We start from the raw sequence: 12,594 nt of genomic DNA on the forward strand, positions 1-12,594 counted from the left end.
TCAAAATGATTTTGTTAACACTAACAAAGGAGCACTTACAAATGCCACCTGATTCTAGGAGGGGTTCACCTCGTTAAACCACTGGAGGAACTTTTAAAATTCCTGTTGCTTTGACTGAACCCCATACTAATTAAATCAGAATCTTTGCAGATGGGATCTAGGCATCACTATTTTCTAAAATCTTCACAGATTATTCACTATTCTAAAGTTAAGATTAAAAATAAATGAATTACTGTAGGAAATAAATAGATACGGTGCATTCATTTAAAAAAAAATTTTAACATTTATTCATTTTTGAGAGACAGAGCATGAGTGGGGAGGGGGCAGAGAGAGAAGGAGACACAGAATCCGAAGCAGGCTCCAGGCTCCAAACTGTCAGCACAGAGCCCGATGCGGGGCTTGAACTCTGAAACCGCAAGATCATGACCTGAGCCGAAGTCGGACGCTCAACCGACTGAGCCACCTGGACACCCTGATATGGTGCATTCATTAAGTGGAGTGATATTCAGCCACCCTAGTAATTTTGTGGCAGAATACTTAATGATATGGAAATATGCTCATAGTAAGTCACAAAGTTAAAAAAACAATTGTGTAAAATTAGTCAGTTTTTGTAATTCCTCCTTCCTGCTCAAAAAAAAAAAAAAAGTAGAAGACAGGAATAGTCGATGACAAAGTTACAACACTGGGTTTCTCTGGATGGTGGGATTGCAAGTGAATTTGTCTCCCTCGCTTTCCCTCTCTCTTTCAAAACTTGTTCAATGGAAGTTTGATTATGTGATTTAAAAATAAAATTTAAAATACTAATTGAGTGTATTTTTTAAAAATAAATAATACGGCTTAAGTCAGAGAAAGACACATACTATATGATTTCACTCATCTGTGGGATTTAAGAAACAAAACAAGTGAGCAAAGGGAAAAGAAGACAGAAAGAGGCAAACGGAGAAACAGACTCTTAACTGTAGAGAACAAACTGCTGGCTGCCAGAGGGGAGGTGGGTGGGGAAATGGGTTAAACAGGTGATGGGGATTAAGGAGTGCACTTGTCGTGATGAGCACTGGATCATGTATGGAAGTGATGAATCTCTGTATTGTACACCGGAAACTAATATTACACTGTAAGTCAACTACCTGGAATTAAAATAAAAACTTTAAAAAATAAACAAATGAATTACAATGCAACTCACTAGAGCAACCATTTAGGCTAAGGTTTATCAATGCCTTTTTACATAAACTTCTAGCCCTTCTGGGAGATTTGGCATAGCATCGACAAGTTCTTTATTGCTGGTCAAGTAAAATTCCCATTTTTTTGATAATTTTTGTTTATTTTCTGCCACGTGTGGCTACGCTAGATTTTGCCTCCTAAGGAACACACTGATGGGAACAAACCTCCTTCCTCACTCCATAGTGAGAGGCATTGCTGACCTTGCCTGCCCATTTGAGTATGGGTGGGTCACCACTCTCCTACTATCCCTGATGAGGAGTCTTAACTCCAATATATGAAAACAACAGCATTAATTATGAAGAACTAACCCCATTTTATGGAACAAACTGTAAACAGTGTTGCTAGGCAGGGGCAAAATGTCTTTCACAGTGTCAGATCCACAGTTAACCCTTAGTAACATTAACTGAATGAATGCTGAATGTATTTGTTCAGAGAGGAATTTAAGGTGGAGGAAGACAGTGCATTTGGCGAATCTCAGATTCTATAAGCTCTGAGATCATTGTAACTTTACAAACCATATTTCAAGTTTTATGCTGGTGTGTGTGTGTGTGTGTGTGTGTGCATATATTCTGCATGGCTGGACAATCTAATGTCATTATTTCATCAAAAGGTTAGAAGGGTCATATGCAAAATGCCTGGCAAGTAGTAGGCATTAACTAAAGTGTAATTATTTCAATACGATAAATAGTCACATAACTACAAATACTATGTGCACATCAGGCTGAGGCGTGTTGTGTCAGCCACCAATTGATCAGGCTGCTGACAAGCCTAAACCAGGAGTAACAACCTGTCTCATCAGCCCAGGTCCTATTTGAATCTTTCCTCTGATAATAAATTGGCTTTGTGCCATCCTTTAATCTCCTTCCATATTCTCCATTATGGAGCAAGTCTCTGATATTCCCTGCCCTGTGATCAGAAAGGCAGTAAAGTGTCACTGTTCAACATGTGAGCTCAGGCACCACGTTTGAATTTCTGCCCAACCACTTAGCCCTACATGACTTTGAGTGAGTTAGCTAATTTTTCCGACCCTTATTTTCATCATCTATAAAATGAGGATAGTGATAATACCTCATTCATGACTAGATGAGGATAAAATAAATTAATGAATGTGAATGGCTCAGAATAGGGTCTTGGGCAGAGTAGCACTTAATAGATGGAAGTTTTATTTATTCATTCAAAAAGTTGAAGTCTGCATACAAGACACTGTGCTTTGATGGGAATAATCAGCAAAACCTCTCACTTGGGAGTAAAGAGCAAGGACTGTTCCTGTTGGCATGTTCCTTAGGAAATGAAACTAGGGTGGCCACACAGCGGAAAATGAACAGAAACCATCAAGTGAATGGGAATTTTACTTGACAAGTAACAGGCACCATCCCTGCTCTCACTGAGCTTACATCTAATGTGAGACAGACAGTTATGCCCACAATCACAACATGGCATGATGGATGCAGTGATAAGTGGGGTCAGGAGGAACATGTGACATTTTTCAAGGGGGTTAGGGAAGGCTTCCTGGAATAAGTAACCTCTCAGTGGAAACCAGACTAAAAAGTGGAGGTGGACCAAATAGAGGGAAGAGTGTGCTGGGCAAATGTACAGAGCAGTGCAAAGGCCCAGAGGTAGGAGCATGGCATATTTAAGGAACTGGAAGAAATGCAATTTCAATGAAATACAAAGTTTGACGATGAGGCAACTTGCTCTCTAAAGAGAATGTCTGACACAGTTATCAGGGGCCATATCGCAAAGACTTTTTACATCAAGTTTACACCTCCTCCTAAGAGAATGGCAGACTAAAAAGGGAGCTGATACAAATCACATTTGTGTTTTGAAACCATCTGTCTTATCATAAAAGGGAACACGATTGTGAAGACCACTTAGGAGGTTTTTGCAATAAAGTGGTCCAGTAAGCAGCCTGGATAAGAGTAGTGCTAATGGGAAATGACAGTTGCAGGTAGAGTCAAGTGATATGAGTGAGATGAAATATATCAGTTTGGGATATATCGAGCTTAAGATAGAGTAGCCAGTTTAGTCAAATAGTCCTTGTGTTACCCTGTTGACTTAGTGTAATTATTAAGCAGAGCACCTTGGTTTTGCATGTTGAAGTATCTTTAAGACCTCCAAATGGAGAAGTTGATGAGCAGTTGAATAGTACTCCTTGTCCTTTGGAACAATACCAAGGCTGGAGATGGAGGTTCAGGAATCGTCAATTTGTAGAGGGTCATTGTAGCCGTGTGATCAGAGGAGAGAGACCGTAGTGAAAAGTACCCTGAGGAACACCAAGTTTCAAAGAAGAGCTTTGAACCACAGTTTGCCTACTAACTGCAAACAATCCTTGATCTATATGTCATTGTTCAAAGTTTAGCCCTAAGTACACAGTTCACATCAAACACGTTTCCATTGGTTTGATTCTGATTCTGTTTACTTTTTATAAATTTGTGAAACTGCTCAGAAGCAACGGAGCATGGTAAATGGGATTTTGGTATCAGATTCCAATCTTGATTGTGCCAATTATTAGCCATATAACATTTGGCAAATAATTTGCTTTCTCTGATCCTTAATTTTCTTACATATATAATGAAATGATAATATTTACCCTGAATTTTTATATATATTTATATATCATATAAATCTCTCTATATAATATATATTCTCGATATATAATATATTATATATGCATACATATATATACATATATGAACTATACATATATATATATAGAGAGAGAGAGAGAAGTAACGTAAAGTATCTGATACCTAAAAGACATTTTTTAAATAACAATAAATACCATCATGATTACCATTGCTATTAGTGTTAAGTGTGAGACATACTCTTCTTCCAAGCAGTTAAACTGTATGTGTGTTTACTAGAAAAATGCCTTCTCTTATTCTTCCGGGATAATTTTCATATTTGTTGGTTTGAGTGGCTAGTTGTTTGAACATTTGGCTTTTATCTTTTATATCACTTTCCCTTCCTCACCAATGCTTGTAAAAACTTTATCTATCTTTTAAAGTCTATATAAAATAATTTTCCATGACCCCTAACTAGAAAAGAACTCTCTCACGTTTGACAAGTTATAACACCCTTTAGACTGTTTTCACATGGTACTTCTTTCGACCTTATATCATGTTGGTAAGTTTACGCGATTCTTCCTGCATAGTTGACTTCTTGGATTCAAGAACTCATCTTTGTCACTCCTACAATGCTTAGCATATTGTCTGGCACAGAGCAGAACCTTTATAAGTATGAAATGAAAGGCAGTGAGTCAGACTGTCATCGTCAGGATTTATGAACTAACTGCCCTCAGTCATTCGTTTGAGTCAAATGCCCTTCTCATGTTTACATTTATATTTTCTCTGATATTTGGAGTCTAAAAGCCCTGGGACAGATCTGAGAAGACGATAATACTGAGGGTCTTGGGAGGAAGCTGATAGGTCTGGTTGCAAGTCCTGTAGACTGAAACAAACTCTACAGAGAAGACATAACCCACATTCCAGTAGGATGAATGTCTTCAAAGTCCTCTAGCCCCTTTAGATTTAATTACATTTAGTAATTAAATGTAATTTAATTACTTGGGTCCTCTTGCCCCTTTAGATTTAATTACATTTAGTCCCATGTTGATCCCACCTACAGAGAGCAGCCAGAATTACCACTGCTGCCCTCCCCAGTTTTCTAAAGCTCCAGGAGTCTTACACTTGAGTCCCCCTGGGGACTACTGCTTGCATTTATCCTTGACATCTCTGGTTCTTATTTTCTGGTGCTGCTAAATTCTCTTTACCTGTGCTTTCTTTTTTCTGCTGTACATTTGCCTCTTCCCAACCCTGAACCCCATGTTGCATGTCCCCCAATCACGTTTTCAAAGAGCCCCCAACACAAGTTTGTATCAAAGAACGTGAAATCAAACATGAAAAGGCCTTTTCAGGGGTGCCTGGGTGGCGCAGTCGGTTAAGCGTCCGACTTCAACCAGGTCACGATCTCGCGGTCCGTGAGTTCGAGCCCCGTGTCAGGCTCTGGGCTGATGGCTCAGAGCCTGGAGCCTGTTTCCGATTCTGTGTCTCCCTCTCTCTCTGCCCCTCCCCCGTTCATGCTCTGTCTCTCTCTGTCCCAAAAATAAATAAACGTTGAAAAAAAAAATTAAAAAAAAAAGAAAAGGCCTTTTCAGCTCTATCAATACCGCCTGATTCCTCGTTGAGCCCTGACTAACCTCCTCCTTTCTTGTTCTCTCTTCAGTCCTCATTTCTTATCTTTTCTTATCTTGTTCTGTCTCCTACACTCCTCTTCCTATTACTGTTTTCAGGCAGAGCATATCATCTCTCCCTTTGCTTAATTTGAGCCTGTCTAAATTATGCTTTGGAGGGAAGAGGCCAGCTTTCACATTTGCCCCCCCTCCCTCCCCAAGAAGCTATCAAAGTATTTTCCTTCATTCCTTTATCAAAGAGATTTTGCCTCTGGTTTTTAGAGGGGATTTTTTTCCTTCCTCCTACACAAAGAACAAAGTGAGAGGGGTCAGAATCAGAAAAGGCAGGCAATCTGCCTGTCAAACTTGAAAGGACGGCAGTGTCATGAGGTCAGTCAGCAAGGTGAAGGAAGACATCAGTATGAGTCAAGCACAGATAGAGTGAAGTCAGTTAAGGGTCAATTGGAAATACATTTCATAGAAACCTGTGTTCCATTAACAGAATTTCTCCTTATATGGGTCGGCTGTTTCCGGTAGGTTAGGCACGGGTCCTTAAAACAGCTGAACTGGACCACATAGATGATACTACTTGAGGAAAACATCATACTTTGTGAGCATCTCCAAAAAGTCCTATACAATAACTTGTATAGAAAAAAAACATTTTCTAAATACTTTTGTGCAATGACATACACTTTCTCTGATGAGGAAATACTTCTGACCCCTCTTTTCCTGCCTGCTATAGCAATGACAGGTTATGAGACATAACAAAGGGAGCCTTTAGCCTTACACCCTCATCAGTGTCATTACTGGATACTCTCTTTCCTTTACAAGGTTGTGAGATGGTTTATTTTCATAGGAAATTTAGAAAATATCCCGTACATGATCCAGAGATTTCATATAATTCTTATGGACTGAACGTTTGTGCCCTCTCAAAATTCATGTGTTGAAGTCCTACACCCCAATGTGATGATATTTAGAGACAGGCCTTTGGGAAATAATTAGGTTTAGACAAGTTTATGAGGGTAGGACATTCATCATGGGAATAGTGTCCTCATGAGAAAAGACACAAGAGAGCTTTGTTCTCTTTTTTTTCCTCTCTCTCCCTGCCATGTGAAGACATTCACCTGAAACTGAACCTTGGACTTCCCAGCCTCCAGAACAATGGGAAAATAAATTTCTATTTAAGCCACCCAAGTTAAGTTTTATATGGTATTTTGTATGTCAGCTAAGGTGGACTAAGACACACACACACACACAAATCCCTGTAAATATACATTCTTCTGGAAAATACATGGAATACGGGGAGCCTGGGTGGCTCAGTGGGTTAAGTGTCCTACTTTGGCTCAGGTCATAATCTCGTGGTTTGTGAGTTCGAGCCCCGTGTCAGGCTCTGGGTTGACAGCTCAGAGCCTGGAGCCTGCTTCAGATTCTGTGTCTCCCTCTCTCTCTGCCCCTCCCCTGCTTGTACTCTGTCTCTCTCTGTCTCTCAGAAATGAATGAATGTAAAAAAAAATTTTTTTAATACATGGAATAAAAAAACCTAGAATTATTATCTATTATTCTTAAGCAAATCACACTACTTCTCAGAACATAGACTTTATATTTCTAAACAAGTCCTCTTTATTTAGGGAAATGCTTCCTGCTTTTGATGTTCCTAAAAAAGTATAAGAGCTACATGTTTCTAGTATTGTGTAGGAGATAAGAAGTTTGTAGTGGTTTGAACTGTGGCCCCACAATTTCTGTCACGAGAAAAGTAATAAAATGGGCCAGAGCATACCTCTATTTCCATCCTCAATACCTCACAATCATTCTTGAATTGAATCAGCTTTGTTTCAAACAATAACTCTGTGGTCCACCCCATCACAAACTTAGAAAGGCTAGCTCTCTTATGCAAGACTGTTCTGAATATAGAAGAGCCATTCTTTCATCACTGAAAGAAAGCAATGGATCAAATATCTGGATTTTTTGTGGTGGTCTACATTTTTCTTCTTATTGCAATTAAAAAAAAATCAAGGGATCATCTTTCCAATAATGCAGTCTTCTTGATTTTGGCACATACTCTGCTTGATAGCCACTGGAGCTAACTCTGCACTCTGCTCTCTCATAGCCTCTGCTCTTGTGCCCAAGTGGCAAGCCCAAAGTCATAGGCTAACCGAGTCTGAAACTTTAGAGTGTTCTGCCTTGTTGAGGTCTCCTTCTATCACTGGAAGTGTTCTTGACTCCTAAAATTCAGCTGTGTGGCTCTTCACATCACCAACCAATTATCTGACTCGAGTAAGAGCCTTCACCTATTCAGACAGGATGGACCTCCTGTCTCCGTCACTTACTACACCCTCCCCACTCCCCGTGTTACTGCCTCTTAGTTTCCAGTGACACTGTCTTTAATTCAGTTCTTCCCTGGAGGTTCTTAAGACCAGCTCTGTAAGAAACCAGCCCTTAGGGTGCAGATATCAATGGATAAGCAAATAAATGAAGAAATATGCAACAGACAGAACTGAGTAAGACCTAAGTGGAGACAAAAAGTAAATTTGGAAAAATGATCTGTTCTTTGGCATGCAGTATTTTTCAGCTGTTGTCCTGGTAACTATTTATAGTCTAGTGCTAAAGAAATTACACAGTTTCACATGAATTAAGTGGACAAAATGTTGTTAATCTATATGTCAACCATCATATGTAACATTTTATAAACAAAAATTTTTCATTAGGCAAAAAAGATTCTACCTTTCCCAAAAGATATATCGCAAAATGCTAACACACTTTCTTTGGTGTCATACAAGTATTCACATACTTATTTGTCAGTTACGCACATAAGAGATAATTTGGGTAATTTTAGATCAATTGAGCTGATGCAAAAGTGACACCATCAAATGGAACTATGGCTAATCAGCTTTAAACATTCAGTTCTTGAGGTATCTTAATTTGGGGTAATTTCCTTTATTTGACATTTTTAAATAAAATGTATCATTATTATTATTATCTTAAAGCACAAATTTGCATGATTCAAATTTGCATAAAATTCACTTTACTATATTTACTATTTCTGAAGTTCAAGAAATTATTATAAGCAAGGATTCTGTGATTTATACTTGAGAATATTTATAGCCCATAGCATAAATCAGTTTATTCCTCTAATTTTATTGAATCTGCATTATGCAGCAGGTTATGTTAAATGCCAAGAGATATACATAGACTTCTTTTTTTTTTAATTTTTTTTAACATTTATTGATTTTTGAGAGACAGAGAGAGATAGAGCATGAGCAGGGGAGGGGGATAGAGAGAGAGAGAGGGAGACACAGAATCCAAAGCAGTCTCCAGGCTCTGAACTGTTTGTTACCACAGAGCCCGATGCGGGGCTCAAACTCAGGAACTGCGAGACCATGACCTGAGCCGAAGTTGGACGCTCAACCGACTGAGCCACCCGGGTGCCCCGAGATATACAGACTTCTAATTGATGCCCTGTCTGGTGAGAAACACCATCTAGTTGGAGACAGAGATATATAAATGAACTGATACCATTAAATGGGCCTGCTCTCAAGAGTCAGAACCATGTGTATTCAAATTCCAGGCCTAAGATTCAGATTTTACATTTCAAATGGATATAAAATCTACTATAATTATAATAAAATGTGAATGCTGTAATAATTTAAGTACAAAGAGTGAAGGGGCATCAGGAAAAGAAGTGAGCCACCTAATGCAGGGAAGTTTCCTCAAAGAAGGTGACCTTTGAGTTGAATTAAACAGATAAAGAAGACAGAGAAAGACATCCCAGGTAGAAGGAAAAAGCATGCATAAAAAAGCATGGTGTGTTAAGGAATAATATGAAGTTCAAACTGATTAGAATCTTGAAGGGAGGGGTGAGTTAGTAGCTCAGCTGGTTAAGCATCTGACTCTTGATCTCGGCTCAGGTCATGATCTCATGGTTCATGGGATTGAGCTCCACATGGGGCTCAGCCCTGATAGTATAGAATCTGCTCAGGATTCTCTCTCTTCCTCTCTCTCTCTCTCTGCCCCTCCCCTGTTCTCTCTACATAAATAATTGAACTTAAAAAAAAAGAATCTTGGAGGGAAAGTGAAAAAGATATATGAAAGATAATCACTTTGTAAAGTGACTGAAGAGGAGCAAAGAAAGATTTAGGTGAGAAGGATGGGTAGAAATTGTGTGATTCAAGGTGTAATGTCCATATATGCCACACATCTCATATAGCGCAGTGATCATTACACTGTCAGCCACCCTTCGGAAATCGAATTCCTAAAATGTTGACAATATTGATAAAAAAAAGAATTACTGGGCCCATGTTGTTCAACTCCAGGTGAATCCCTTCATATTTTATTCCATATTGATGATGTCCTCCGGGTTTATGCAATACCAGCATGGGCCCATGTGAAGTATACTCATTTATCACTTAAGATTTAGAGTAATGAATAGAGAAGCGATACTTACATACTTGTTTATTGTCCAGTCAGTGCACATGAAGTTTCTTCCTAATGTGCAGACAGCCTATCTTCCTGTTCAGATCCAGGTATCATCTCTTTGTTGGTACTATCTTCTTTATTGTCAAATGCATCTCATTCTTGGCTAATTTTATATCTGCCATCTCAAGAGTAAGGTAGCGATGTTGTTATTATTCACAATGTGATGGCTCCTTGGAGCCTATTTGTATTGAAACAAATAAATCTTCTTGCCTCTGTACTTCTCAATTGTCATTTACTTAATGTGATATTGGTTACATCATTATTTGTGGTGATGCATCATTCATCATGTCACTGTGAATTCTGGCTTCCAATGATTCTCTTGAATGTTGCTGCACTTCATTGATGACAATCACAAGTGCAAGTCTCTGGTCATCTTAAATCAATCATTATGACTTTCTTAACACAAACATAGATCAGCACATCTTCCACCCATATTTTCTACGGAACTCTTATTATATCATAATCACTGCATTTCTAGAATGTGATCTCTTTCAATGTTAACTGTGTTTTGGTTTCGACACACAGCCACCAACAGGGACGATAGGTGAGGGTTCTGTGGTGAAGAAAGGAAAGTGATTCCATTTCTGCAAGGGATATTTGGCAGGGTGTAAAACGAACCCTGGGGAGCATGACATAACCAAATTGACAGAGACAAGAGAGGACGTCAAGTGGAAGGGCTCAGTAGCATTGCAGAGCAATTGTCTCCAGAGCACTTGGAATAGATAGACATGTCTACGTCTGAAGACGACTTGACTTGATGTGGAGTGTTTGAAGGGATTGGAGTGACCATCCTGGGTGTCCATGGAAGGGAATACGTAAAGGACACCTGTCACCACCCACCATCTTTGTGTACTGCAGACAGAGACTGCCCTGTTGGAACACAAACAAAAAAAAAACTATTGGGTGGGCCCACACATGTAGCTCAAGCCAAAAGTCAGTCAACCTCCCAACCCTAAATTCGTCTTGTGTCCAGTGTGAGTGAGTCACCCAAAACTCACCAGTCACAACCTCACTGAAGAGAGTAGGAGAAAAATGGAACTGACTAAATAACTTTGAAAAATAAGGTATTGACTGGAAATTATAAGTTGTATATACACCGTACTCTAGTTGGTAAATTTGTTTCATATGGAGATATATGCCAATAAATTTGAAACTCCTTCATACGTATCCTGGTGTTGAGCAAATAAGTAAACACATGGTAGATAATGGGAGCCAAGTTTCTCCCTATCAAAGAGGGAAGTAACAAATATGAGGAAGAGAAAGACTTGAGTGAACTTTGCATTTCTGGAGTAGTCAGAGACATCAGCACGAACTCATATGTACATAGATAGGTGATAAATGATGATAGGTAGATAGATAGATAGATGATAGATAGATAGATAGATAGATAGATAACAGATGATACAGAAATAATTACAGGTACGTGTGTATACATGCGTTAGTATACACACCTACATTTCTTAGCTCTGTTCCCTGAAAGAGTCTAGAAGCAGTGATACCTCACTAACAGCAATTGCAACCAGTACTCAGATCATTGTCTAAATACCATTATCTGTGAAATAGAACCAAGGCTCCTTGAAGAAATGGCTGTTTTCCAGGTCTGGGGGAAGGGAAAATAATAAGATGGGCCTGGAGTATCTCAAAGTGCCAGAAAGTAGTGTTCAAAAAACAAAGTACGGTGGCATATCAAAGGGACCCAGAAGCCAACTGAAAGAACTCACAAAGGCCAAAGCCAAAATAATTTGAGTAACAAAGTAAATAATGTAACATTGAATTATAACCCAAAGTACAAAGCAAATATACATGAATTCATATATAAAGTGAATGAATACATTAATAGAGTGAAGTGACAAATCTTTCTTACAGAAGAATTCTAAATAATGCCTGTCAATACTCGCACTTCCAGGAGCTTCATCCTCTCCCTCCCTCATTTTAAGTGTAGGCTAGATTCAGTGACTGGCTTCCAAAAAGACAGTATGTAAAGGGAAAAATAACTTTACAACGGAGTAATCTGGCAAACGCTACCTCAAACAAGTGCTTGATCTTAACATCCCTGGTAACAAATCATACAGATATCATGTGTTCCCTGATACGGTATGAAGAGCACCTCACACACACGCACACACACACGCACGTGCACACACATGCACACACAAGCACACACACACACACGCACACACACACACACACATCACTGTGTCTGCACCATTCTGGTGGCCCAATCAGGTACACTGTGCAGCAAAGAGCACACTGCAACAACTGTCCAGCCTGAATGATGTGCTGTCCAGGCTGCCCTCTCAGAAACAGAGCCATCCTTGGGCTCCTGGGCCACGCAGGCTCAAATGTCTGAATTCCCTGGGGGAATCTGACCCCTTGGGAAGCAGGGAAGCCAGACTCTGGGAGTTCCATGTTTCATAGGATCTGTCTCCGAAAGTCTGAAGTCCTCCTTCAGTGTCAAGGTGGCAATGCCATCCAGACAGGGCCCCCAGACTTTATCCCATGTGGGTTCAGTTCTATGAAAACATCTTATTCAAAATTTCTAGATCTTCCTCCTGGGCCTTTGATGGGCCGGCCAGTGCCTACCATCTCCACTTCTCCCCTTCTGGGCTCTCTCCCAACTTTGTGATGATTACTTCCAGTGTGGAAAAGTATTTGATATAGTCAGTGATGAGGCTAAAGTAAGTGGTGGGTGAGAATGGGTAGGGATAGGGAGGTGGGGGACTGTGGAA

The sequence above is a fragment of the Prionailurus bengalensis genome, chromosome B1, assembly GCF_016509475.1.
Source record: "Prionailurus bengalensis isolate Pbe53 chromosome B1, Fcat_Pben_1.1_paternal_pri, whole genome shotgun sequence".
NCBI lineage: Eukaryota > Metazoa > Chordata > Mammalia > Carnivora > Felidae > Prionailurus > Prionailurus bengalensis.